At 45.1% G+C, this 25,531-nt stretch overlaps 1 long non-coding RNA gene across 2 annotated transcripts in view; it reads left to right on the top strand.

The window, feature by feature from the left end:
* Positions 1-25,531, top strand: part of LOC147107787 (uncharacterized) — a 178,853-nt gene that overhangs the window by 126,599 nt on the left and 26,723 nt on the right. Inside the window, exon 1 of one of the 2 annotated variants that reach the window (XR_015080870.1) lies at positions 23,839-24,071. The exons of the other annotated variant lie outside the window; for it this stretch is intronic. This is a non-coding gene — a long non-coding RNA (uncharacterized LOC147107787). Of the gene's footprint in view, positions 1-23,838; positions 24,072-25,531 lie in introns of those variants that run through there. 2 annotated transcript variants of the gene reach the window in all.

Here is a 25,531-nt window from a genome sequence, read left to right as displayed (position 1 = left end):
AGAAGGAATGCTCTGTTTTTTAAGGGGAGGAGAATCAATCTAAAAGAGTATTTTAAATATAAGCTAAAAGATCATTATAAGGCTCTGTAGATGTTTTATTCAGAAAGGAATTTAAGGACAGTATTTTACAACCAATTTTTAAAGTGCAATCGATTAATATATGTTGCAGGTGACAAATTAAACTTCAGGTTTTGATGTTAAAAGGTGGTGGCGGAATGGCTGTGCAGAGCGGTGGAATTGATTTGTATCATACAATGTAATGATCACGATGTTGTAAATGTTCTTAATGTTCAATAAAGTATAATATAAAAAAAAAGTGGGTAGCACACACGCCTCTGAGTCAGAAGGTTGTGGGTTCAAGTCCCACTCAGGTACTTGAGCACAGAAATCTAGGCTGACACTCCAGTGGCGTGCTGCACTGTTGGAGGTGCTGGCTTTCAGATGAGATGTTAAACCGAGGCCCCGTCTGCTCTCTCAGGTGGACGTAAAAGATGCTATGGCACTATATCGAAGAAGGGCAGGGGAGTTATTCCCTGGCTAATATTTATCCCTCAATCAACATAACAAAAACAGATGATCTGGTCATTATCGCATTGCTGTTTGTGGGAGCTTGCTGTGCACAAATTGACTGCCACGTTTCCCACATTACAACAGTGACTACACTTCAAGAAAGTACTTCATTGGCTGTAAAGCGCTTTGGGACATCCGGTGGTCGTGAAAGGCGCTATATAAATGCAAGTCTTTCTTTCTTTAGAGCAGAGAAGGCTGAGGGGAGATTTGGTGAGGTGTTTAAAATCATGAAGGGTTTAGATAGAGTAAATAAAGAGAAACTGTTTCCAATGGCTGAAGGGTTGATAACCAGAGGGCACAGATTTAAGGTGATTGGCAAAAGAACCAGAGGCGACATGAGGAAAAACATTTTTATGCAACGAGTGGTTAGGATTTGGAATGCACGGCTTGATAGGGTGGTGGATACAGATTCAATAGTAGCCTTCAAAAGAGAATCGGATAAATACTTGAAGGAGAAAAAATTGCAGGGATAGGGGGAAAGAGCGGGAGAGTGGGACTAACTGGATTGCTCTTTGAAAGAGTTGACGCAGACTCGATGGGACGAACAGCCTCCTTCTGTGCTGTACTATTCTCTGATTCTGTGACAGGGGAGAGACAGTGGACGTTACCTACCTGGATTTCAGGAAGGCATTTGATACTGTCCCACATAATAAGCTGCTACTTAAGGTCCAAGCTCATGAGATAGATGGGAATGTATTAAAACGGACTGGCAAGTGGTTGGTTTGTAGACATCAATGAGTAGCAGTGCATGGGCAAATAACTGGTTGGCAGCCAGTTACCAGTGGGGTGCCACAAGGTTGAATAACGCTGTTGTTCAGAATTTTTATAAATAACTTAGAGGAAGGAATTATGTCCAAAGTGTCCAAATTTGCAGGTGAGGCCAAATTGGGCACAGTGTTAAATGATGAATATCAATGCGCACAAATTCGAAAGGATCTTGACGAGCTCCATCAGTGGGCGGAGAAGTGGCAGATGCAATTTAATGGAAATGCACCGTACGCCCGCTTTGTTGCCCCCAGAGATGCCAACCAAAACTAGGCGCCGATTTTAACCCTACCTGCCTGGCAGATACCGGGCGAGTGGGTAGTGAAAGACGACTGTGTTACTTACCCACTCAGACCCCTACCCTTTCGCAACATTTCGGATTTTAAACCTGCAGGGATTTGCAGGCGGATGAGCCGCCTGCCTTAAGGAAGCGGGGTCCTCCTGAATTTATGCATCGCGGGCTGCTAACAAGTCACTTAGACCCGGTTGCGTTTTAACCGGGGCCTGAGCAGGGAAGTCACGGCAGCTTTCCCGCCAGCCTGAAGCAGGCGTGCGGCTAGTCTGCAGACAAAAAAGACCCTCCAAGGAAATTGTAAAACTTTCCTTTGTGGGGCCAGCAGGAGCAAGTGTGCTCCTCTAGGCCCCAAAAGGAAAATCAAAGCCTTCCCCGCCCCAGACGGCTCCCCTTCCCTCTCTACAAGACCCGCCCAAAACCCCCTCCCTGCAACTTACCTACTTGATGGCTGCCTCCGTCCACCCGAACCTCCCCCCCGCCCGCTCACCCACCGACTAGCTGCTGCTTTCGGCCCATTCTGGGTGGGCAGCTGACCAGCGGCGTGTAGATGAAGCTCAGGTGTTAAAATGCCCCAGGCGCCAAAACTTAGGCACTTGCGCTCCCAAAGTCCGCTCGGGGGTTAAAATTGACCCCTGGATCTCAATATCGCTGGAGGCAACAGTGCCGTCACCACATCATCCACATCATCAGCATCTTTGGAACAGGGGCATTAAACCTTCATAGAACTGCTCCGCGTAGCTGCAACAGGCAACATTTCTCCCGCCACTTCGAATAGAAGTGAAGGTAGTTTGGAATTTGCTTGAAGCCACGAGTGAGCAGCTCTTCTGCTTCAAGAAGATTGCTCGAACGCAGCCAGTCACTCATGGAGTTGATCACTTCTAGGCCGGAAAGTTCCTTGAAATATGCCTGTGCCATGTTAGTGATGTCACCACCCCACCAACGTGCAGAAGTGCCTGTCGTTACCTCCTGCTTGTGCGGGTGGGATGCAGAAGTCCTTAAAAAATAAAGGAGACAAACAGCAAACAGCTGTCTGCAGCGCTCTGGTTTTGGAACGAGAACTGCCTGGAAGGAAATTCTCACAACAAAGATCAAGTGCTCCTCCTGATTAATGCCTGCAACCGGAGTAATCAAGGCTCGCTGGCCCTGATCAGACGCTTAGTAAAATACGCCTATGTGATTCTGTTTAGCTTCAAGCATCTACTGTTAAGACCTAAATGCAAACATAAACTATGGAACTGTTGTAATTGTGGTACTATTTGGTTAAATAATAAATAAATACTGCCAGTTTGACAGCTAGTTACGACTCTGGCCCCGATTTTCTGCCAGCCGTCAGGCGGTTTTCCAGGCGGCCAGGGGCTGAAAAATCGCCGAAAAAGCGGATCGCGACCCCCGCCCCGCCTGATTCCCCGCCCGTCTGATTTTCGGACTGCCGTTTCTCCGCGACCCGCTTCAGTCCCGGCCGCCGCTGGCGGGACTGGCCGTCAGAACACAAATCACCAATTATTACCTTGTTTAAGTAGATTTTAAGGGGCCGTTGCGATTTTGGGGCTTTCCCCACGTGAAACACGCCTGCGGGGAACCCCGCTGATGAGACCTGGCATGAAAACAGTTGGCTTGCTTGCTTGCAGCTGCAGGTCAATGAGGGCTGAAGAGATTTAAACAGGCAGCATTTGCAGGCTGCAGGACCTTGTTCATGAAGGCTTGGGGGAACTTTTTGAAGGCTTAGGCACAGCTGTAGAAAGTTGGAGCCTCACACACTTCTCCAGCGTGAGCTCCTGGGAAGCCCCTCTCACCACCCTAACTCAGCGCCTCCTCAACGGAGGCATCTGCCAGAAGCATGGGAGGCTTTTGGTACCTTCTCTTCCTGGCATTAGAGGATCTCCAAAAGCAGAGGAGGCTGGAGCAACTCCAGCAACAGCATCACCAGCAACACCAGCAGCACCAGCAGGAGCGGCAGGCTGCGGCTCACCCACCTGAGGCAGCACAGGCCAGAAGGGGTCAGCGCATGGAAGGCCGTCGGCGCAGGAGATACCCCCCAAACAGGGTGTACAGACACAGGGTCAGCTACCTCAACATGACTGAGCAGCAGTGCCAGAGGCGGCTCCGACTTTCGCGAGAGGTTGTGACTGACACCTGCGCAATGCTGCGGCAAGACCTGGAGCCCAGGGCAACAGGTCCACACTACTTGCCAGTGGCCATCAAAGTCACCACCGCACTCAACTTTTATGCATCAGGCTCCTTCCAGGGATCAGAAGCAGACATCAGCGGCATCTCCCAGGCGGCCGCACACACATGCATCATGCAGGTAACCGATGTCCTCTTTGCCATCGCGCACATCACATCCATTTCACCAGGGATCGCGCAAGTGTGAGGGCCCGAGCGTGTGGATTCGCTCAGCTGGCAGATTTTCCAAGGGTGCAGGGCGTCATTGACTGCACACATGTGGCCCTTAGGGCACCCCACCACAATCCAGGAGTTTTTGTCAACCGCAAGGGCTTCCACTCCCTTAACGTTCAGCTGGTGTGTGACTACAAGAAGGTGATTTTGCATGTTTGTGCCAAGTACCCTGGCAGCTGCCATGACTCCCTTATACTGCGCCAGTCTACTGTGCCTCCGCTATTCAGTCCGCCAAACAAACTTCAAGGATGGCTACTTGGAGACAAGGGATATCCCCTGCGCTCTTGGCTAATGACGCCGTTGAGGAGACCAGCCAGTGAAGCTGAGGAGCGCTACAACTCCAGCCACATTACCACCAGATGCATTATCGAGCAAACCATCGGATTGCTGAAGATGCGCTTCAGATGCCTCGATAGATCAGGTGGAGCCCTACAGTACTCATCAGCCAGGGTCTCCAAAATCGTTGTGGTATGCTGTGTGCTTCACAACATGGCACAGCATCATGGCTTGCCGATTCCGCAGGACCAAGAGGCTCCTCACAGAGCTGTCTTGGATGAGGATGAGGCTGAGGGGGAGGAGGAGGAGGAGGACAGAAACGAGCATCCTGCAGAGGCCCGCCAACCAGCGGCACCAGTGCGCGAGAACATTGCTGGACGGAATGCAAAGAATGCACTCATCCTGGGCAGATTTGCGTAGCCTGGAACATCAAACACTGCAGCCTCACTGCTTCTGAATTGACCATGGACAGTGGCCCATGCCTGCACTTTCCAACAACTTTGACCAGCTTGCAGTCATCTGCAAGTTATCCTAAGGCCTCTATGTGACATCCCCATTCGCCAAATGACAGACGCCATAACTGCAGCAGCTGGCACCAGATTTTTTATGTACAGGAAAATGATGGCATTAAAACTATTTACAAGACTGGATGGTGGAATAGTTAAGTGAATGTGAGCATAGAGAGAGACGGAATGGGTAAGGGTGCATGGATGTGACTGTGAAGTGGGATGTGGAAGAAGAGATTGCTGAAGCTGCGTGCTGTTGGGGAAAGGCAATGGGGATCAGGTTGAGGGCGATGGAAACTTCATACTTGCTTTCCCTGTGTGGTGAAGGTCATGGAAGCGCTTCCTGCACTGCAGCCAGGTGCAACGGGTGATACCCAGAGAGTTTACCTCTGCTGCCACCTCCATCCAGGCAGCCGTGGGCTCTTTGGGAGGCCTCTTCCTCCCTGAGCAAGGGTAGAGGACCTCCCTGTGGGCCCTTACCCCATCCACCAAGGTCTGCAATGACGTCTCGTTGAATTTGGCCGCAGCTCGGCCTCTGCCGCTGGCAGCAGCTGGTGCAGGCTCCTCTGCCATTGTACAAGAGTGGTTGAGAAGCCTACAGAGGTGGAGAAGCTTGCTGGACACTTTGAAAGCACCACGAATGATGACATCATACTGTGGGGCTTTCTGACACGAATTGGACAATTAGCAAGGCTGCCCACATGCTGGGAATTAATTGGCCACTTGAGGGAAAATTGCGTGGAGCTGGCTGACACATTTTTGTGTGTGTCAGAAACCCCACATTCGGGGAAACCCGACCATTTCCCACACAAGCCAAAAATTGGGCCCATAGTGAATGTATATTGAAAAAGACAATGCTTCCAGATGGTGTGGAGCCCTTGCGCTGGAGTGCTAATGTTGATTAAGTGACCACTGTCTGGACTGGTGTCAGTGTGGAGGAGCAGTTGCCGCTGTGCAGAGCACATTTCAATTGGCCATAGTAGCTGGGAGTATTTGGTACAACTGGTCTATCTTAGAGTTTTCCCCCCTATTTTAATCCTTTTTTAACCACGAGTATAAAACTTCCTGTGTTAGAAACCTGAAAATTTGAAAGAGAGGTAATCTAATCTGAGGCCTTATCAATTTATAACTGGTCAGCAGGTGGAAGGGTCAGTGGACTCCTCACAAAGTACCTCAGCTCCGCTTAACCACAATCTGTGCCTGTGGGAACTGACTACCACTGGAGAATCTCAGCCTCAGATTTGAGATTTGTCAATCAGTGATGCAGCAATTAAGAGCAATAACAACCTAAAATACATCGCAGAATCCTTAAAAGGGTAAAGGATAAAGGTGGACACCAAGCAGAAGAAAGAGTGGGAACGGAAAGGTTGAAGGGAAGCCAAGGACATGGTGGGAGAGAAAGGTTCTAAGGTGGTTTCTGCAGATAGGGAGGGAGGTGGTGAGATGGGGGTGTTTAGGGAGGGAATTCCAGAGGGCAGGGGCATAGGATTTGATTTTAACCCTACCCGCCTTGGCGGAAACCAGACAGGTGTCCAGTTAAAAGCCAGCAGGTTACTTACCCGCTCATAACTTGACCCTTTCTCACCATCTCCGATATTAGCCTGCAGAGTGCCTAAAGCAGGCAGGAGCCTCATGAATTTATGTAAATTGGGGTCCTATTACTCCACAAGGACCCCAAAGGCATTTTAACCGGGCCTGAGCGAGAAGGCCGCCGTGGGTTTCTTGTCAGGCTGAAGTAGGTCGACAGATGATGGGAAGGATGAAGCGGTCCTCCTGGTAAGTCATAAACTTGACTTAGGGTGGCCAGGAGGAGCAGGAATGCCTCCCCTGTCCAGAGTCCCCACCCCATTCCCTCCTGTGAGATCCTTCCACCACGTATCTGGAAGCTGGTGGGTGGCCAAGAGCCAGCTGATCTTTCCCGCACTTTTGCCACCAATCCCAGGTGGGAAGAAGACCGACAGCAATTAAATAAAATTGTTGTGGCCTCTGGCAAGCGGGAATTCAGCCAGCCAAAGCAGTTCCCTGCCAGAAACTTGCTCCGAGTTCAAAGTCCATCCCATAGAGACTGATGGAGGTTGGGGATGTGATAATCTAGTGGTTATGGTACTGGACTAGTAACCCAGTGGTTGTGAGTTCCCATCATGTTAAGCTGAATTGAATTGAATTTAATAAAACTGGTAATTTGTGGGCTAGTGCTAAAAAATTAAAATGACCACGAAAGCTGCCAGATTGTTAAAAGCTCGACAAGCTCACTAATGTCCTTCAGGGAATTTGCCACCCTATATGTGACTGACCCTTAACGCCCTCAGGGCAAGTCGGTGCTGCACCCACATCCCAATAACAAATTAAAAACGAAAGAGGTGAAATGGAGGGAGCAAGGACTAAGCGAGTGTGCCATTTTGTGCACAGGAAGATCCCACAAACAGCACCACAATAAATGACTGGTTAATTTGTTTTTTGTGCGTGGCGTTGGTTGAGAAGAATTGACACCAGGAGAAGGCACTGCCTTTGTTTGAATGGCGTTGCAGGAGCTTAGACGTTCACCTGAAGAGGTAGGTAGGACCTCAGTTTAATGTCTCAGCTGAAAGAGGTTCCCTTCGCTACTTTGATTGGAAGCTCAAGCTCCTGGCACACTGCTTGGACCCACATTCTCTTGAGTCAGAGGCAAGTGTGCCGCTAACTCAACCAAGCTGCGACAGTTTCTTTAACTGCCACAATTTCGTCACGCCGTTGAGTGTAGCCTTTGTGTATAAACATGTTGATGAACATGAAGGTTTACCAGGTCATTTTTTACTCAAGTACAAAATTCCAAATCGAGCCAAAAATGTTTGCAGTTTATCCATTCTCCATAGTTACTTCGCTGCCAGCTTTCATTTAGAAATAGCAGCAGGTTTCAGAAATGGGATCTGCTTTATGTAAATATATGTTTGTGTTCAGTGTTTCTGCTGGTTGTGTTTGGGTTGCAGGGATAAATGAATGATTCAGCGGCGGTGGGAGAGAGATCAGCGCTCAGGCTGGTTTATTTGCTCTTTACAGAAATCACGATCCAAGCACAAAGATTCAAAACTTGAAATTAGATTTTATTGGAAGGGTGACTTAACTATTTAGATGCAAATGTTGATACATTTCACTGTCCCACCGCCCCCACCCTTTTTCAGACCCTCTACAATCAGGCTGTTCTTTAACCAGGATAGTCTAAGACTGGTCTGATCCACTTCTCCAGAGATTCCCTAAATTGAGTGCTCAAGTCTCTGGAGTGGGATTTAAACAAGAACTTGAAGGAAGTTGTGGATTCTACTCCAGCGACTTGAGCACATAGTCTAGGCTGACACTTCAACGCCGTACTGAGGGAGTGCTGCACTGTCAGAGATACTATATTTTGGATGAGTCTTTAAACCGAGGCCCCACCTGCCCTCTCAGGTGGATGTAGAAAATCCTATTGCACTTTTCAAAGAAGAGCAGGGGAGTTTCTCCTGGTGTCCTGGTCAATATTCACCTTTCAGTGCTGTTTGTGGGATCTTGCTGTGTGCAAATTGGCTGATGCATTTCACTACGTTGCAACAGTGACTACACTTCAAAAGATACTTCATTGGTTGTAAAGCACTTTGGGATGTCCTGAAGTCCTGAAAGGCGCTGTATATAAATATATATATATTCCTCAATAATTATCACCTTGGATGAAAATCACCTACAATCACAACCAGTAACCTTAACACAAAGAGGAAAATCTGGGCCTTCCATTTACAAATACGTATATATTTATCAGGCCTATTTCAGTGAGCTATACTTTGAATTTTGAATCAAATAGTTAGTACTGTACAGAAGAGTCTGAGTTTCTAGTCCCCCGTTTTCCTCGTGGCCCACAGCCAGGAGGCTGGAGCCAAACCACAGGCCGACATAAGCTAAAGCAGCAAACCTTGTTCCGACTCTTCTTGGCTGCAGCCGAAACTGAATCTTCAATTATACGTGGTTTCTCCCATAAGGTTTTCCTGCAGGTTGTCAATTAAACCATCAGCGCAATCCTTCCTGAAATGATTTTCCCCCACACCACCACCCCTACCCTCCCCCCACCCCCTCCCCCAGCTACGTCCCCCCAAATTGTCAGCATAGTGATGGAAGGGAAGCTCAGGAGTAAAAAAGCCCTCAGTTCTCAGACTTCTCGGTGCCAAGGACGATAGCACCAGTTAACATCCTTTGCTAGCTATTATGGCTGAGAATCTTTCCCTCTTTCTCTTTAAATTGCCGGCACAGGATCGAAGACCCAGCTCTGATTATTTATTGTGTAAAGTTTGAAAGTTTTGCATTTAACATCTTATTCTCTGCCATTTTCTCCAAGCTCAGATTCTAAATATTCACGCATTGTATGTTCCTCATCGCTCGCAAGTGCTACCTTTAAAGCTGTTTCTGGACACATTACACTATTCACAGCACATGTTTTAAAATCAGGACTTGGTAGGCTAACAAAAGAGGATATTGGAAAAAAGCAGTTTGAAAAGTTATTAATGTACCTTTGTCTGGAAAGTCCTTCACTTAAAAGAACAGCTAAGTGGAAGAATAAAAAAAAATGTCTAGTGCAGATTTCCTGTCTTGTCCAGACACAGTTAGACACCCATGTTTGTGCCAGCAGATTTCGATCATTATAGGATAAGTCTTCCAGACTGCACACAACAACAACAACAAGTTAGCAGCCTCTGGCTATGGAACAGACTCTTATAGATAGAACTAGTTGATCTCCCATGGCACTGCTCATGTCAGTTCAAAGGAAATGGGCCCTGAAAAATCCCTGGGCTGTGACCCCAGCAGGATATGACCACCGGTGCCCTCCAGTGTGCTGACCTTGCCAGAGTTGGCGGTTTCAGCAGGAGGTTACCTAACTTACATGGGACTGGTGAGTGCCCGTGCCACTACTTGTAAATCTCCAGCGCCCGCCTGCCCCTTGCAGTCAGGAAATCCAGTGCCTGCCCGTGATTGGGTGGGGCATTGCCTAGCACACTTGAGACCCCATCGTACTACCCTCTCCCCCTCAGTCCCCTGTGTAAGGTGGACAATCCAATTTTTCTTTAAAGAGCTCACCTTTTCTTTAGGGTTCCAGGCTACTTCCTTGGCTGGATCCCTCCCTCCTAAAGTGGGGCTTACTTGCACCCATCTGTAGGCCAGAGGGCAGCCAATGTAGGAAATGCTACACTGGTACACTTGGGACTCAAAACACATTCTGGGGCAGAAAATGTTTCATTTTCCAGCACTAACATCCTTCCCCTTAACCAGATCAAGACTCAAACATTCTGTAAGTATTGTAAACAACAACTACTGCTAAAGCCAGCAATCATAGTAGGCACATCATAACAGAGTTCGTTGCGGTGTATATTGTCAGTTGATAGTACTCTCGCTGAAGGTCGTGGGTTCAAGTCCCACTTCAGAGACTTGAGCACTTCAGTACAATACTGAGGGAGTGCTGCACTATTGCAGGTGCCGTCTTTCAGGTGAGATGTCAGACGAGGCCCCGGCTGCCCTCTCAGATGGATGTAAAAGATCCCACAGCACTATTCGAAGAAAAGCAGGTGAATTCTCCCTGCACCCTGGCCAAGATTTATTATTCGACCAACACCTGAAAAAACAGATTGGCCCAGAAATTCAGGTCTCCACGGGTGAGTACGCATGGGGTACTCACCCGTAGGCCCAATGGAAGTGCCGGTTTCCTGCATGCACTGCGCATGCGCGGGAAACCGACACTTCCATTCCCCTGAAAGGAGGGGTTAAGAGGTCGAATGCGTGCGCAGGAGAGGCTGCGTGTGCGCATCGAACTTCCGTTTTTTTTACAGGTTTTCCCGGGAGGCTAAGTCTCCAGAATTTACACATTTAAAAAGCAGGCGCAAGGCCTGCTTTTCACAAGGTAAGTGGTGAATTAATTAAAATTACAACATTTTTTTCCACAGGTTTATTATTTTTAAATACTTTAAAGCAAGGTAAGTTTATTTTTAGCCCCGTTAGAAAATAAAATTATTTTTTTCAAAAATTTAAATTATTGTTTAAAATAGTTATTTCATGTAATTTATAGTTTATTTAAAAAATGTGATTTAAAAAAAAAATTATTTGAAGATTTAGTGATGTTTTGGGGCCCGTAGTATTTATAGGTTTTGACAGCTCTTCCTGTCAATCTTATGAATGAAGCATTCCCTGCTCCGATTGGCTCCCCATGGCCCCCGTGATCCCAGGGGATGCATCGAACTAACTGCGCCCCTGGGATACGCAAGCACTGCGCGCCGGCAGTTGGGGGAGGCCCAGGATTGGAATTCCACGGGGGCCCACAGTTCAACGGCCGGCACGCAAGGTAAGTGCAGGTCGGGGGCTTGCACCCACGGGAAGCCCCCGACCCGAATTTCTGGGCCATTAACTGGTTGTTACCTCATTGCTGTTTGTGGGAGCTTGCTGTGCGCAAATTGTCGCGTTCCCCTACATTACAGCAGTGACTACGCTTCAAGCATACTTCATTGGCTGTAAAGTACTTTGGGACATTTTGAGGTTGTGAAAGCCGCTAAATAAATGCAAGCCTTTTCCTTTTCCAGCAAGTTGTGTGCAATTAAGTTACAGATAAAATTTTATTAACTTTATGTTTCATTACCAGCTGAGTCCTCACAGGTCATCATCCTCATCATAAAAATAAAGTAACCTTGTATTCCATCAATGCAAAACAGCTGAGTTGAGATTAAATGTCACAGTGGGCTCTGTGTTGACGCTGTTGTCACAACATAGGGAGGGTGTTCAGAATAAAATGCCACAAATCATTCATTATTACAGTACATGTAGAATGTAAATGGCTTAATCGATATTATCCAGCCCACTGTGGCTTGAATATTTGAAGAGTACATTCTAGTTGGTTTATGAGTCTTGCACAATCCCATGAATTGCAGACATCAAAATTGGAATTTCTCCAGATGACAAATATGAACAAGGAGACTGATTTATATGATGTTATTGGAACACTTGCTAACATTGTTTCGAAAAGTTCTCGGAATTTTACTTTCCCTAATCTTTAAATTCTGGGGTGTGGAATCTACAGCTGATTTATTTTGATTATCATGGATGAACATTCAGATAAAGTTGGACTTCAGAATTCAAAGTTCAAGGAAAGGAGGTCAGTACGAGAGAGGAGAAACCCTCTGTAGCTATCTCGGTTCTCAGACATATTCCAGCACTTGCGACACTGAAACCAAATTGACTATTGAACGTCCAAGAAAATTGAACACATCCGAGCAACAGTCTGCTCCAGAACTACATTTGTACCCACAACTAGATCATTTGGGATTAGGATAGATGCATAGCTACCCCACCACCATGGAAATCAGACATGTACCAACAAGACCACAGTGGAAAGTAAACATAAGGGTTAGGTTTTTACCAATTTTAAGTCAATGAGTTGGAAAATCGAACCAACCTCTGAGGCAGCATGGAAAGTGGTGACATAGCCAAGACTACCACAGAAACAGATGCCGTGGACAGCAAGCTTACACAATAATAAACACTTCAAACAAATTCCACCTTTTGAGTCTTCCTTCTTCGGTGCACCAGAATTGGATGTTGTTACCAAAAATGGAGGTAAGAACTATTCACGGAGGGGCCCAATCTGGCAACATATCCCACTGTGGATCCCCAAAATTCTATTTATCAGGAAATTCCCATTCATAGAATCATAGAATCATACAGCACAGGAGGAGGCCATTCGGCTCATCGGGTCTGCACTGGCTCTTTCAATTCAATTCAATTCAATTTTATTTGTCATATATGCAGCAGACGTGTGTACTGCACAATGAAATGTTGATTTTTACGAGTCCTCCCAACATTGGAAAAAATATGGCATAACAATGATAAAATACTAATAGAAATACTAATAGAAAGACAGTAATAATAAATAAAACAACAGTAATAAATAATAATAAATTAATCGTTCATGAGTCTTATGGCCTGGGGGTAGAAGCTGCTTCGAAACCTGTTGGTACGAGACCGTATGCTTCGGTATCTCTTACCGGATGGGAGCGTCTTTAATGATTCTCAGGGCCTTCCCCCGGCACCTCTCGGGGTAGATATCCTGCACAGCAGGTAGTTTAAGAGCAATCCAATTAGTCCCACTCCCCCGCTCTTTCCTCATATCCCTGCAATTTTTTATTCTTCAAGTATTTATCCAATTCCCTTTGAAGGCTACTATTGAATCTGTATCCACCAGGAATCTGTATTCCATGCATTTTAGTATCTATCAATTTGATTTTGGATTTTAAGTTGAGAACTCATTTTCCTCATTATTGTTTGATTTAGCCTCCCCCCACCCCACCCCTCCCAATATTACTCATATCCTGCTGCATTAACTGGAAATTCCTTTTTAACATGGCGAAACCTCCCTGTCTAGGAGCCTAATTGAGAACTTGCAATCACACATCTTAGTCAGAGAGCTGTCAAAACTCATCAGCAACAAATTATGGGAGATGATCATCCTAATGCAATTCGTCCAACTTAGCAACCATGTTCTTTAAAAGTACTTGAGCGTGGCACAGATAGTATGAAGATCATTGATATTCTTTACTAAAGGTTTCTATTTTTCTCACTGCTTCAGCAAAGCTCTATTGGCGAACCCCAGTTGCACTCCCACTCCAGGAATGGGTGTAGGTGGAGTTCCATCTGGGATATTTCCCAGCAGTTAGCACCCACTCATACTTCAGTATTAACCATAGTCAGAGTCATTGCCATATTTATAATTTTAGTCACAATCAGAGTCACAGGTTAGATTATTAAAGTGCACCATTGACTTGATACCATGGGGGGAAGGGGAGGAGGCGGGGTGATTTTCAATTCAGCTAGATGTCGAGTGGGTGGCGAGATGGGCCAATTGCACTGCCTGCTTGATGTCGCTGGCGGGAGGCCCGATCTATTTTGGTGATTGAGCCTCATTATCATAAAATCACTGCCGGCCGGTGCTCGCTTTGCAAAGGCAGCGCACTGATCGGGAGGTGCGGGAAATCTGGCAGCTCCTCTGCAGAGCTGAGCCTTCAGCATCACCTGAAGGGGTGGGGGGAGGAGATAGTAGGGGGACCGGCAGCAGGAGCGATGATTTTTGTGGAACTAGAATAAGCATTTATGTTCTTCCTGCCCCCACAAAAACATTAAAATGTGATGTTTTCAGTGCAGCCTCCAGCGGGACCTTGAAGGACCACTGGTTAGGCCGCAAAGCGCCTGCACTCCACCTGATGGCAGTCTAAAGTTGCATCAGGTTCCTAATTATGTCATAGGACCTCAATTTAAATATATTAAAGAGGCTCCCACCCATTTCAAAGCCCCCTCCAAAATCATGTTGGGGCAAAGACAGCAAGAGGTTGGTGGCAATGTCCCCTTTAATTTTTTTTTTGGGTGCACGGCCCCTTTAAGGGGCTGCGCGGCCCATTCAAAATATCGCGCATGCGTGGTTTTCCGCACTGAAAAACCAGTGCGCAGGATTGCGCGGGAGGTCAAGAGCGTTGTTTAAAGGTCAAGGGTGCAGCTTAAAGGGAATATTGGTTGGTGGTAATATTTTTGAGGGGATTCTCATCTGGTCACACCTGAAAAACGAGGCACCAGTGAGACAAAAATTGGCCTCCAGGTGTTAATGTTGCACGGGTCAATATAATGTAAGACTCATGCTCACATTGCGTGACTAGTGCAGACTGAACTCAGTATAAGGTCATGTAGCTTTGTTCATAACCCCCCACATCACAAGGCAAGTTTTCCAATGTGGAAGCCATTGGTCACACTCTTGCTAAGCCTCCAAGCTCAAACACACATCTGTTGTGTGAGCTTCGCCAAAACACAAATTGATAAAATACAGAGCTGTTTTACCTTTCAATACCGTGGACAAGGTTACAGTAGCTGGAAAACTTTTCCATTTCAATCCACCATTGCGCCGAATGTAAAATGTCTCCAATATCTTGGAGGCTCATTTTGACATAATCCGACTGCAAGTAGGTATTTTTGCATTCGGAATCTTTCTGCTCAGTTAGGCTGCTGCAACAATTGTTGTATATTTTGCGAATGTTTCTTAAGACATTGGCTAGCAAGTTGACAATAGGATCTACACTAAATAAAAATGTTAGAAAAGTGCTGCATTTCCATGTTCCAATGTGACATGGAGTGATAGCCTGTGGATCCACTTTGCATTTTCCCCCTCACCTGACCTTGAATGTTTTATTGTGCCAAACTGGAGGTTCTCCACAGAGATGGAAAGAAAACCATTGGGAAAGTCATCTAAGTCAACTATTAGTACTTTCTAGTGGTAGGCTCAATAGGAGTATCAGAATGATCTTCCCCAATGACCTACTGGTTAAAGGTATCTGCCCAGTATAATACTCAACCCAAATAGACCAGCAAGTCCCATGTTCAATTCCTGCTGAACCTCACTAAATGGTTGACCTTAGCTAGGTCAGCAACTGGGGTGCTGAGGCAAATTCTAGTGAGGCACAAGAGGGTTGCTGGCATCCTCACAATGACTTTGAGAGGAGGGGAGACAAGTGGCCAAAAAAGAAGCAAAGTTGGCATGGAACATGCTGCATGCCTACTCTCTCAATGTCAAATTGCAAATAAAGTGAGAGGGGTCTAGAATTAAATCGTGTATTTTCTTGCTGGTAGATTGAAGATCAAATTCACTTTACTACATTTCAAAACCTTGCCATCAGATTTGTCTCGCTTTGGTTTTTTTTATTATGAACCCATGGATAGTAAAGAACAGCGTGACTTCTTTAAGAGTAACTTTTTAAAGAGTGAACTCAAATGAACAAATTTCATGCAGCTTCCTTCCCAGTATGACTCAAACAACATGTTTCCATCCTGCACAGATCCACAGTGACCCCGTTATGGAGCAGTTGCTTGTTCTAGGGTTTAAATAATCACATTTCTGGTGACTTTGCACCACGCGGTCAAGTAAACTGCTGCTCTTATTTGCTCTGATCATATTGCGGAATTAAAAACTCCCACCTCTTGACCGTACACTTGGCTCGAGCTGTAAAGTAGGAGATTCGCAATAGTCTGCTATGTAAACGTCTAATGTAAATCCCTTTAGCTTTCTGCAGGGAAAGGGAAACGCTGCCTGTGCCAGGAGTTTTAACTTAATACGGCCCGTTGGAACTGCTTTGTGTCTGCCTTAACAAAATGCTACTTGTGAAGACTGCTAGCTCTGGGAGTGAAACTAGGATTACATTCATATTCCCCTGTTCCCATCTTAAACAGCCCAGTATTAGATTCAATAAGACAACTTGGAAAAAAAGGTGCAGTAATGATATTTTCCCCTAGATGCCTTCAGCATGCCTTGTAACAATAACATTCTCCTGGTATTTCCTTGGAGCTACACCCTGCTCCATCGCCGTAACCTCATCGAATGTGCAGCAGAGCAACTCCGAGGAAATTCCCAGCCATTCATAGAATCGTAGAAATTTACGGCACAGAAGGAGACCATTCGGCTCATCATGTCTGTGCCGGCCGAGAAAGAGCTATCCAGCCTAATCCCAGTTTCCAACTCTTGGACAGTAGCCCTGTAGACCATGGCACTTTAAGTGCATATCCAAGTACTAAATGCGATGAGGGTTTCTGCCTCTACCACCCTTACAGACAGTGAGTTCCAGACCCCCCACCACCCTCTGGGTGAAAACATTTCTTCTCAACTCCCCTCTAGTCCTTCTACCAATTACTTTAAATCTATGCCCCTGGTTATTGACCTCTCTGCTAAAGGAAATAGGTCCTTCTTACCCACTCTAGCTAGGCCCCTGATAATTGTGTACACAATTCTAGTATTTATTGTAATTACAGCCATTCTAGTATAGTTTTTACTAAATGCGCTAGTGATATCTAGTGGCAGAGTCTGAGTACTGCAACAACCTTTCTGTTTATTTTATTGACTGGTTGTCCATTTTGGACATCTATGATCCTTTCTGTGGCATCCAATAGGATCGTTATTTGTCCTGTGAGGACCTAAATTATGGTTTGGGCTGGCTGGGCTAATTGATTGCTACCATTTAAATGCCTTCTTCCTTGGCATTGCTACCTTTGCTACCTTTAGCGAAACAAAGTAACTGTGAGTAAAACACCCAGACAGTAATCTGGCAGAGCACCCGTTAAAGAACCTGCCTGATTTTCATTAAACCACCTCGTGTTTTACACAATGCTGCCTGAATATTTCTTTAAGATTTGATCCCAAATTTAAAGCTGCTTTGGCTACGTTATCGTGTAGCTGCTGTATTGTTTAGCAGCTTTGGCAGAAAGGAACCTTGTACAATGGGACTGCATTATTGGTCCTTATGAGTAGGTAAGTGCGCTTATCTACTATATTGTTATTTACCTGCACTTGCACACAGTGTGCAAGGACATGTTGATGTAGCTTATCATACAACTTGTAAAATGTGATTAATACGGTGCATGCCAGTAGTTCAGTGCCCATTTCCAATCTCCACAGACCCACCGTTTTCCAGATCCGAAATAAATAAACTGCTGCTTGTGTTATTTTAAGTGTGGGGCACCACCTCTGGTCCCACATTGTGACCTTCTGCTATGTGACAGTTTTGAGTGAGGATCGAGACAGGGCGATTACTTCTTGCAGCATATTCTCTTGCCCATCATGCCATTATTAGCGTAACCCAGCTATCTTCACCTCTAATACTTTGCTTACTATATTCTTGCTAACTCTCTGGGTCAGTACAATGTTTTTGTGAATTTTTTTTGCCAAGTATTACTTTCCTTAAGGTCTATAAATATTGAGTGCTTGGACTTCAATAGTCATGCCGTATCTTTATGCCCTTAAGTCAGGCAGCTTCTTCCAGATCTTCAGCGACGTCTGGCAAATAGTTGAGATTGAGTTCACTTTTTGATTGAGATATTCTCATGCTTGGTACCTCACTTGTATATTTGGAGGTCATCCCTTCCCACCAAAAGTCCTTTACCATAACAGAGGTTACCAGCATGTGCACGGACTTGCTAGTTAATCGGGAGTTTGCCTTGCATTCATTTTTCACGAAAAATTGCACACTCCATGGCTGGAGTAATGCCCCTTTTGACATTTATTCTGATTAAATGGCTCATTCGTTGCTGGAGAAGTAGTAGAGGATTATTACTGGAGCTGCACCTTGATTGACTCCTAGTTTTATGTTACCACAAATAAAATTGTACTCTGAAGTAGTACACATTACAAAGCTGCTCACTCCTGTCATTTTGTTAGGAATTGATTAGTTACAATGAAAGGCATTTCTCCCATTTTACATTGAAGAGGAATGCTGGGTCCTATGCTACTATGAATGTTATAACTGGCACAGAGGCTGTAGCTATGGTTGCAGGTCGTGACTTAAATCCACTGGGGGCGAATTTCCGCATGGATTCTCCTGCTCATCCGCTGTAACTTCAGCAGAAGAGCCAATGAAACCCTGGAGAAGCAGCGTAAATGGTGTTGGCACCGCGTTTCCGTGGCTCTTGTGTCAGATGTGGCTCAGTGATAGCATTCTCACCTCTGAGTCAGAAGATTGTGGGTTCAAGTCCTACTAGAGACTTGAGCACATAATCTAGGTTGACACTTCAGTGCAGCACTCAGAGGGTGCTGCACTGTCGGAATCTTTTGGATGTGACATTAAACCGAGGCCCCGTCGGTCCTCTCAGGTGGACATAAAAGATCCCCTGGCACTATTTCGAAGAAGAGCAGGGGAATTCTCCAGGTGTCCTAGCCAACATTTATCCCTCAACCAACATCGGTAAAACAGATTATCTGGCCATTACCTCATTGCTGTTTGTGGGACCGTGCTGAGTGCAAATTCGCTGCTGCCTTTCCTACATTACAACAGTGACTACACTTCAAAAAGTACTTCATTGGCTGTAAAGCACTTTGGGACGCCCTGAGGTTGTGAAAGGCGCTATATAAATGCAAGTCCGCCAAAGTTATGGTGGATGAGTGGGAGAACCCTTGCAGAAATTCATCGCCACTAACTACATAGGTTCACTTGAGCTTCCCCACATCTGGATCAGGTTGCCTGCGGGCTGAGTCATGGAGTGGCAAAAGGAAGAGGGGGATCATGGTCTATTTTCCCAGCATTTCAACTGTTAAAGGATTGGTGGAGGTGAGAGAAGAAACACAAATAATCAATATGGGAATACCTTTGCATTTTTCAACACTTGATGCCGTAGTGTAAAACCAAAACCGTCGAGGTTTCTAAAGAGTTTTTCAGAGCAATCAAGGAACCCTTTCATAGGACTGAATAACACTCAGTGGGATGTTCAAGCTACCACTATTTATTATCAAAATTAGTGGTAAAAGGGAAAATATTAAATATTAATCCTGGGGGAGCCAGGGCTTTGAAATCACACCATTGGATAATAAGGGTAGGTCCACAGATCTTAGATAGGCTCAGAGACTGTAGCACTGATTCTCCAACTTGCATTCCGTTCCTGCACAGTTTCTCATTGAAAGCAGTGAATTAACCTTGTGGTATGCAAGCACGTAACACGTTCATCTGAAATGCCTCTCTGTTATTTTAGAGGAAGCGTTAACCTACTTAAATGGGTTAACACCTCCGCTAAAATACCATGAGGGATTGCAGATGAATTAATCAGCATTCATGTGCTCCTGTCCCACAGTGCACTTGCAAGGCCCGGGAGAATTTGGAAACTTCTGTGTTTGAGCAATAATAAGTCACCGCCAGCTGTTAGTCCATCTAGTGCGTTTTGTATTGCTGACAGTAACCAGTGGGTTACTCTGTTGGAATAACTACTTGCTATTGCTCTAGCAGTGTTCAGGGAACAGTAAGCATTGAGAGCAGAAAAGTCAGCTAAGTAAATAGAGATTGGGCTACAGTCAGATAAATTTCTTTGTTGTCATCTCCTCACAAACTTAACTGCCCTCCCCGCTATCCAAATATAAATTAAGAAAGGTGTAGAGCTCACAATTATAAGAACATAAGAATTCGGAGCAGGCATAGGCCATATGGCCCCTCGAGCCTGCTCCGCCATTCAATAAGATCATGGCTGATCATCGACCTCAACTCCACTTTCCCGCCCGATCCCCATATCCCTTGATTCCCCTAGAGTCCAAACGTCTATCGATCTCAGCCTTGAATATACTCAATGACTCAGCATCCACAGCCCTTTGGAGTAGAGAGTTCCAAAGATTCACAACCCTCTTGAGTGAAGAAATTCCTCCTCATCTCGGTCTTAAATGGCCGACCCCTTATCGTGAGACTATGCCCCCTAGTTCTAGACTCTCCAGCCAGGGGAAACAACCTCGCAGCATCTACCCTGTCAATCCCCCTCAGAATCTTATATGTTTCAATGAGATCACCTCTCATTCTTCTAAACTCCAGAGGGTATAGGCACATTATAATTACACATTCATGTGCGACAATCCCATAACAAGGGGATGAAGTAGCTCTAAAGGACCATCTGCAAATTATGCTGCAACAAGATAAGAAGGGCTTGAATATAAAAGGGTGTGATAATGTTGCGAGCACCTTGCAACTTTGCAGTCCGTCCACTGGAAATAGACATCAAGATGTTTCATATTCCAATTACATCGCATTACATCAGCACAGAAACAGACCACTCGTCTATGCCAGTGTTTGTGCTCCACACGAGCTTCCTCCTACCCCACTTCATCTAATCCTATCAGGATATTCTTCTATTCCTTTCTCCCTCATGTGTTTATCTGGCTTCCCCTTAAATGCATCTATGGTATTTGCCTCAACTACTCCTTGTGGTAGCGCGTTCCACATTCTTACCACCCTTTGGGTAAAGAAATTACTCTTGAATTCCCTATTAGATTTATTAGTGACTATCTTATATTTATGACCTCTAATTTTGGACTCCCTCACCAGTGGAAACACCTTCTCTATGTCTACCCTATCAAACTTTTACATTATCTTAAAGACCTCTATCAGGTCACCCCTCAGCCTTTTCTTTTCTAGAGAAAAGAGCCCCAGCCTGTTCAGCCTTTTCTGATAAGTATAACCTCTCAGTTCTGGTATCATCCTTGTGAATCTTTTTTGCACCTTCTCCAGTGCCTCAATTAGTGACACAATAGCAAGAAACAGCAATGAAGGTGCAACGAAAATTCACTAGATTGATCCCTGGGATGAGAGGGATGTCCTATGAGGAGAAATTAAGCAGATTGGGCCTATACTCTCCGGAGTTTAGAAGAATGAGAGGTGATCTTATTGAAACATATAAGATTCTGAGGGGAATTGACAGGGTAGACGCTGAAAGGTTGTTTCCCCTGGCTGGAGAGTCTAGAACTAGGGGTCATAGTGGGTAGACCATTTAGGACTGAGATGAGGAGGAATTTCTTCACTCAGAGGGTTGTGAATCTTTGGAATTCTCTGCCCCAGAGGGCTGTGGATGTCGAGTCGTTGAGTATATTCAAGACTGAGATAGATAGATGTTTGAACTCTAGGGGAATCAAGGGATATGGGTATTGGGCGGGAAAGTGGAGTTGAGGTTGAAGATCAGCCATTGTCTTAGTGAATGGTGGAGCAGGCTCGAAGGGCCATATGGGTCTACTCCTGCTCCTAATTTTTATGTTCTTATGTTCTTATAGCATTGCAGTGACTGCAACATGGTTGTTCCTAGTTTATTAGATTCTTCAGTTATATTTGATAATATCTTATATCTGTCATGGTGAATGAACTGAGTTATATTGTAATAGTTATTGTTGGTTTGGCAACGAGTTCTGAATTTATACTCAATGATTGTTTTGACATTTTTTACAATACATTTAAAAATAGAACAAATTGTATCCCCAAGTCCATTGTGTGATGGGCATGCCCGACGAATATTCCTGTAACAGATCGTCCTTACAGTATGTGTATTATCCCATTATATATCCTGGTAAAGTATGCCTTACTATATGGCATCCTTTTACCAACAGTACTTCATTCTCTCATTATGTAGTGCTTGATGCATAGTTAGTCAATAACATATTAGTGTTTAATATATATATATAATTTATTAATTAGGCCTTTGCTAAATATTTTATATTCTAGTCTGCATCCGTGGTTCTGAATCCACTCTTTAATTATATTATTTTGATTGTGGTTGCTGGGAGAAAAGGAACAGTCAGGCAGCAATCACTGAAAGTAATGCTCCCAGTCGTGTGATTCTGTAACATCACACAACCACAGCTTACCCACTCTGTAATGAAGAATTTCTCAATCAATGAGAAGCTCCCCTGTACTGAGTGCACATTCTCTCCGGTTACCGTTCTAATTCGTTCCTTCATTCCTTGTTGTCTGCTTTAACCTTAATCAGATAATCATGTTTGTTTGCTTGCATCGGCTAAATCTTAGACCCAAGCAGGTCTCAAGCCTGTTGGAGGCCTCTCCACCTGGTTTATAGAGCGTAGAAAGAAAGATTTGCATTTTTTTAATAGTGTTTTTCATGACCTCAGGACGTCCCAAAACGCTTTACAGCCAAAGATTTTTTTTTTTGGAAGTGTAGTCACTGTTGTGCTATAGGAAATGCGACAACCAATTCGCACACAGCAAGGTTCCACAAATAGCAATGTGATAATGACCAGATCCTCTGTTTCAGTAATATTGGTTGAGGGACAGATACTGACCAGGAGAACTCCCCTGCTCGGGTGAGCCATTTAACTGCATGTCTTGTCTCCCTGCAAAGCAGCTTGAGCATCGCAGCAACTCAAAATGTGTCCATAAGTGCACTGAAACCGGCATCAGTTTGGGTTTCTGTGTTGAGTACAAGACCAACTTGAGGAGATAGTCTTAGACCATTTCAGCTCCACACTGGCTGCAGTATAACTATAAGCAGTACAAGGGAAAAAATTTAATTTAAGCTTAAAGTTTAGAGTATTCCTAGGTGATTCACTTTTAAATTAAGACATGCTTCTGTTTTTTTAACAGAGCTCAGAATCTCATCTCTTAGCACTTCAATACATGGAGACAAGTGTCGCAGCCATTTTGTAATCAACGAGATCCCACAAACAGCAATCAGGTGAATGGCCAGTTAGACTGTTGGTGGTGGTGCTGCTTAAGGGAGGAATATTGGCCAGGATACACTGCTTTTCCTCAAATAGTGCCAGGAGATCTTTATCATTTACTGAGCTGGCAGACAGGACCCTAGTTTAACATCCCATCTTGCAATGCGCACATAGTGTTGCACTGGAGTATCAGTCTAGTTTACTTGCTGTAGCCTTGGAGTGGGGTCAGAAGGCCAAAGGTTCAGGTCCCACTCCAAGACTACAGCAAACTTGCACCATCACTGTTCTTCTGCCAGTACCTGGGGTTGGCAATAGTTGAGTGGAGGGGGGGGGGGGGTGGGGTAGGAAAATCATCTGGTTTCTCTAGCCCCACCACCCTCATTGTAATTTAAATGCAGCAGGGTGACCAAGGACTGGGCAGCTGAGTTCCCTGCTTGGGGGAGTGGTGGGGGCAGATTCCCAGTGCTGGTTTCTGGGGTATGATCTGATGGTAGGCCTTCCTGCTCCATTTTCCTCTGCCTTCACTGATTTCAAAAGAAAATCCTGTCCAAAGACTCCACAAGGCGGAATCAGATCAGTACATTCACGACTATTTTAACAATAATTATGTTTTCAAACAGCTTCTAAGATGATACTTAGAACCTTCCCTCTGAAACAGTCACATGTGTGTTTTCCTGAGCAATGAGCTATGCTTAGTGAACTATTTCATCGCCAGGAAGTATTTCTGAGGTCACAACCTTTGGTAATCTCGATTTACAAGGTGTCACGATAATGCAATTTTAAAATTTATTTATTGGACTATAACCTACAACAATAGTTTTCATGCTTGTTTTTTCTGTAGGGGGACCCCCCTGTAAATATTGACATGCTCCCAGAGACCTCACACTCTATCCTTCGAAAGATAGTAGGGCAGATTTCACTGGGTCTGCACCAATGTTCCCTTTAATTTTTTTTGCGTGGCCCCTTTAAGGGGCTGGACGGACCATTCAAAGTCCCTCGCATGCACGGTTTTTCCTATTTAAAAGCCGGTCAGCCGTGCAGCTTAAAGGCAGCGTCGGTTTGCACCTAGGTGCACGGGGGCTGCCAACCCTCTGGGAGTCTCCAGGAATTAAAGATTAATCGCCAGGACACTGCTACGAGGAACCCAGGAAAAATTTCACGGAGATACTTTAAAAAATGTGTGCGATTTTTAAAAAAAGTGTTCTTTTAACGCCTTCATTTATTAGTTATAAAAGTATTGGAGACAGGATACAAAGGCTGTTGGGTTGACAGTCAAGCACTATCCAATCAGGTAATTAAGAGCCTGTTTGCTTTCCAATTGGCGTGGGAATGTGGTGCGCAGTGAGGATGGAAGAGTCAGGTGGCCAGTGGCGGGAGCGAGGGGGGCGGGGCAGTTGGAGTTTGGAGGTCATGTGATGAAACCACTAGGACTATGTCCAATCAGAGTTGGCAACCCTGAGGTGCGCTGGATTCCCTGAGCGCACTGAATGTCGGCAATCTGGGTGGGTCGGAGTGCGTGTCTGTGAAGGAATCTGCCTGGTTTTCCAGACAATCTTGGGCGCTGACCCAGGAAAATCTCCCCTGGTGTCAGCTACGCAAAGGAAAACATTGATACCGTTACAGAAAATGCTTTGATTAGTTGACAGTAACGGATATATTCTGCTCGTAAGGGAACAAATAGAAAGAGATGTGGAGAATATATCGAATCCAGCATAACTGGCGACAGGGCGCTAGATGACCCTGTGGACTATCCGGGATTCCTAGTTTGAAGGCCCGTGGTTTCCTCGGGGCTGCACCGGCGTAACTTTATCAGAAGTTCGGTGGAATCACCGCTTACGCACAAAAAAACGTCTCTCTGCCGAAGTTAGTGACGCATAGGGAGAAGCTCCGAGGAAATTTACCCCGTATGTGCTAAACTAACTGCAATATTTGCCATTTTACTGTTAACGGCTCCTAACATCGGAGGTTCACAGTCACAGCGGGAGCAAAAGCTTTTGCTTTCCCGGTGTAACAATCTTAAATCCTCTTGTACAGTTTTTAAAACCTTCTTCCTCCCCTCTCCACTGCTGAAAAACTGGAATTTCTTACTTGACATCATTGGCCCAAGCAACTGCCTCCTCTGTCTCGTTCATTCCTCTGTTAATTTTATTTCAGAAGCTATTTAATGTAATTGAAATCAGCACTGATGATCAATATTGTGCCTGATTCCATTTATCTACAGATTTTGTAAAGTGTGATTGCTGCTTCCATTGTCATAAATCTGCTGAAATTATCTGTCAGGTGCTTTATTTATTATAAATAATGTGCCCATCTCTTGTTTCTTTTCCAACTTATTGTAAATATGCCCTCTTAAGACCCGTTTAGGCTTTATGGGATTTGAGTTCAATACGCTTGTGATAGTTTCCTTTGCCTCTGTCCATGCTGTTTATTCATTACGACTCCAAGGATATGTTTGTAATCCAGTTTTTAGCATCACCGCAAAGTATTTTGTACTTCTCAGCCACACTAACTCCATCCTGACTCTGGAGGGAATTGGCACGAGGCCTCCTGGATTGGGATCAGTGCATGAAACGTCAAACCGGATCCACAAGGTGCTCAGGGGATGCATTGAGCTTCCTGACCACTTTCTAAACTTATTGCACTTGAGAATGTGGACACTCCCACCTGTGCTCTCAATGCTTACAAAAATTAACAGCCATGAGTAGAGCTCTGTGCATTCTTGTAAACGGGCATGTGCAGAGCTTTCTCCTG

This window comes from Somniosus microcephalus, chromosome 14, assembly GCF_052327205.1.
Source record: "Somniosus microcephalus isolate GS21.2 chromosome 14, FLI_Smic_1.0, whole genome shotgun sequence".
NCBI classification, from domain to species: Eukaryota; Metazoa; Chordata; class Chondrichthyes; order Squaliformes; family Somniosidae; genus Somniosus; species Somniosus microcephalus.
Note: the sequence above shows the minus strand (reverse complement) of the source record. Positions and strands in the feature narration are given on the sequence as shown.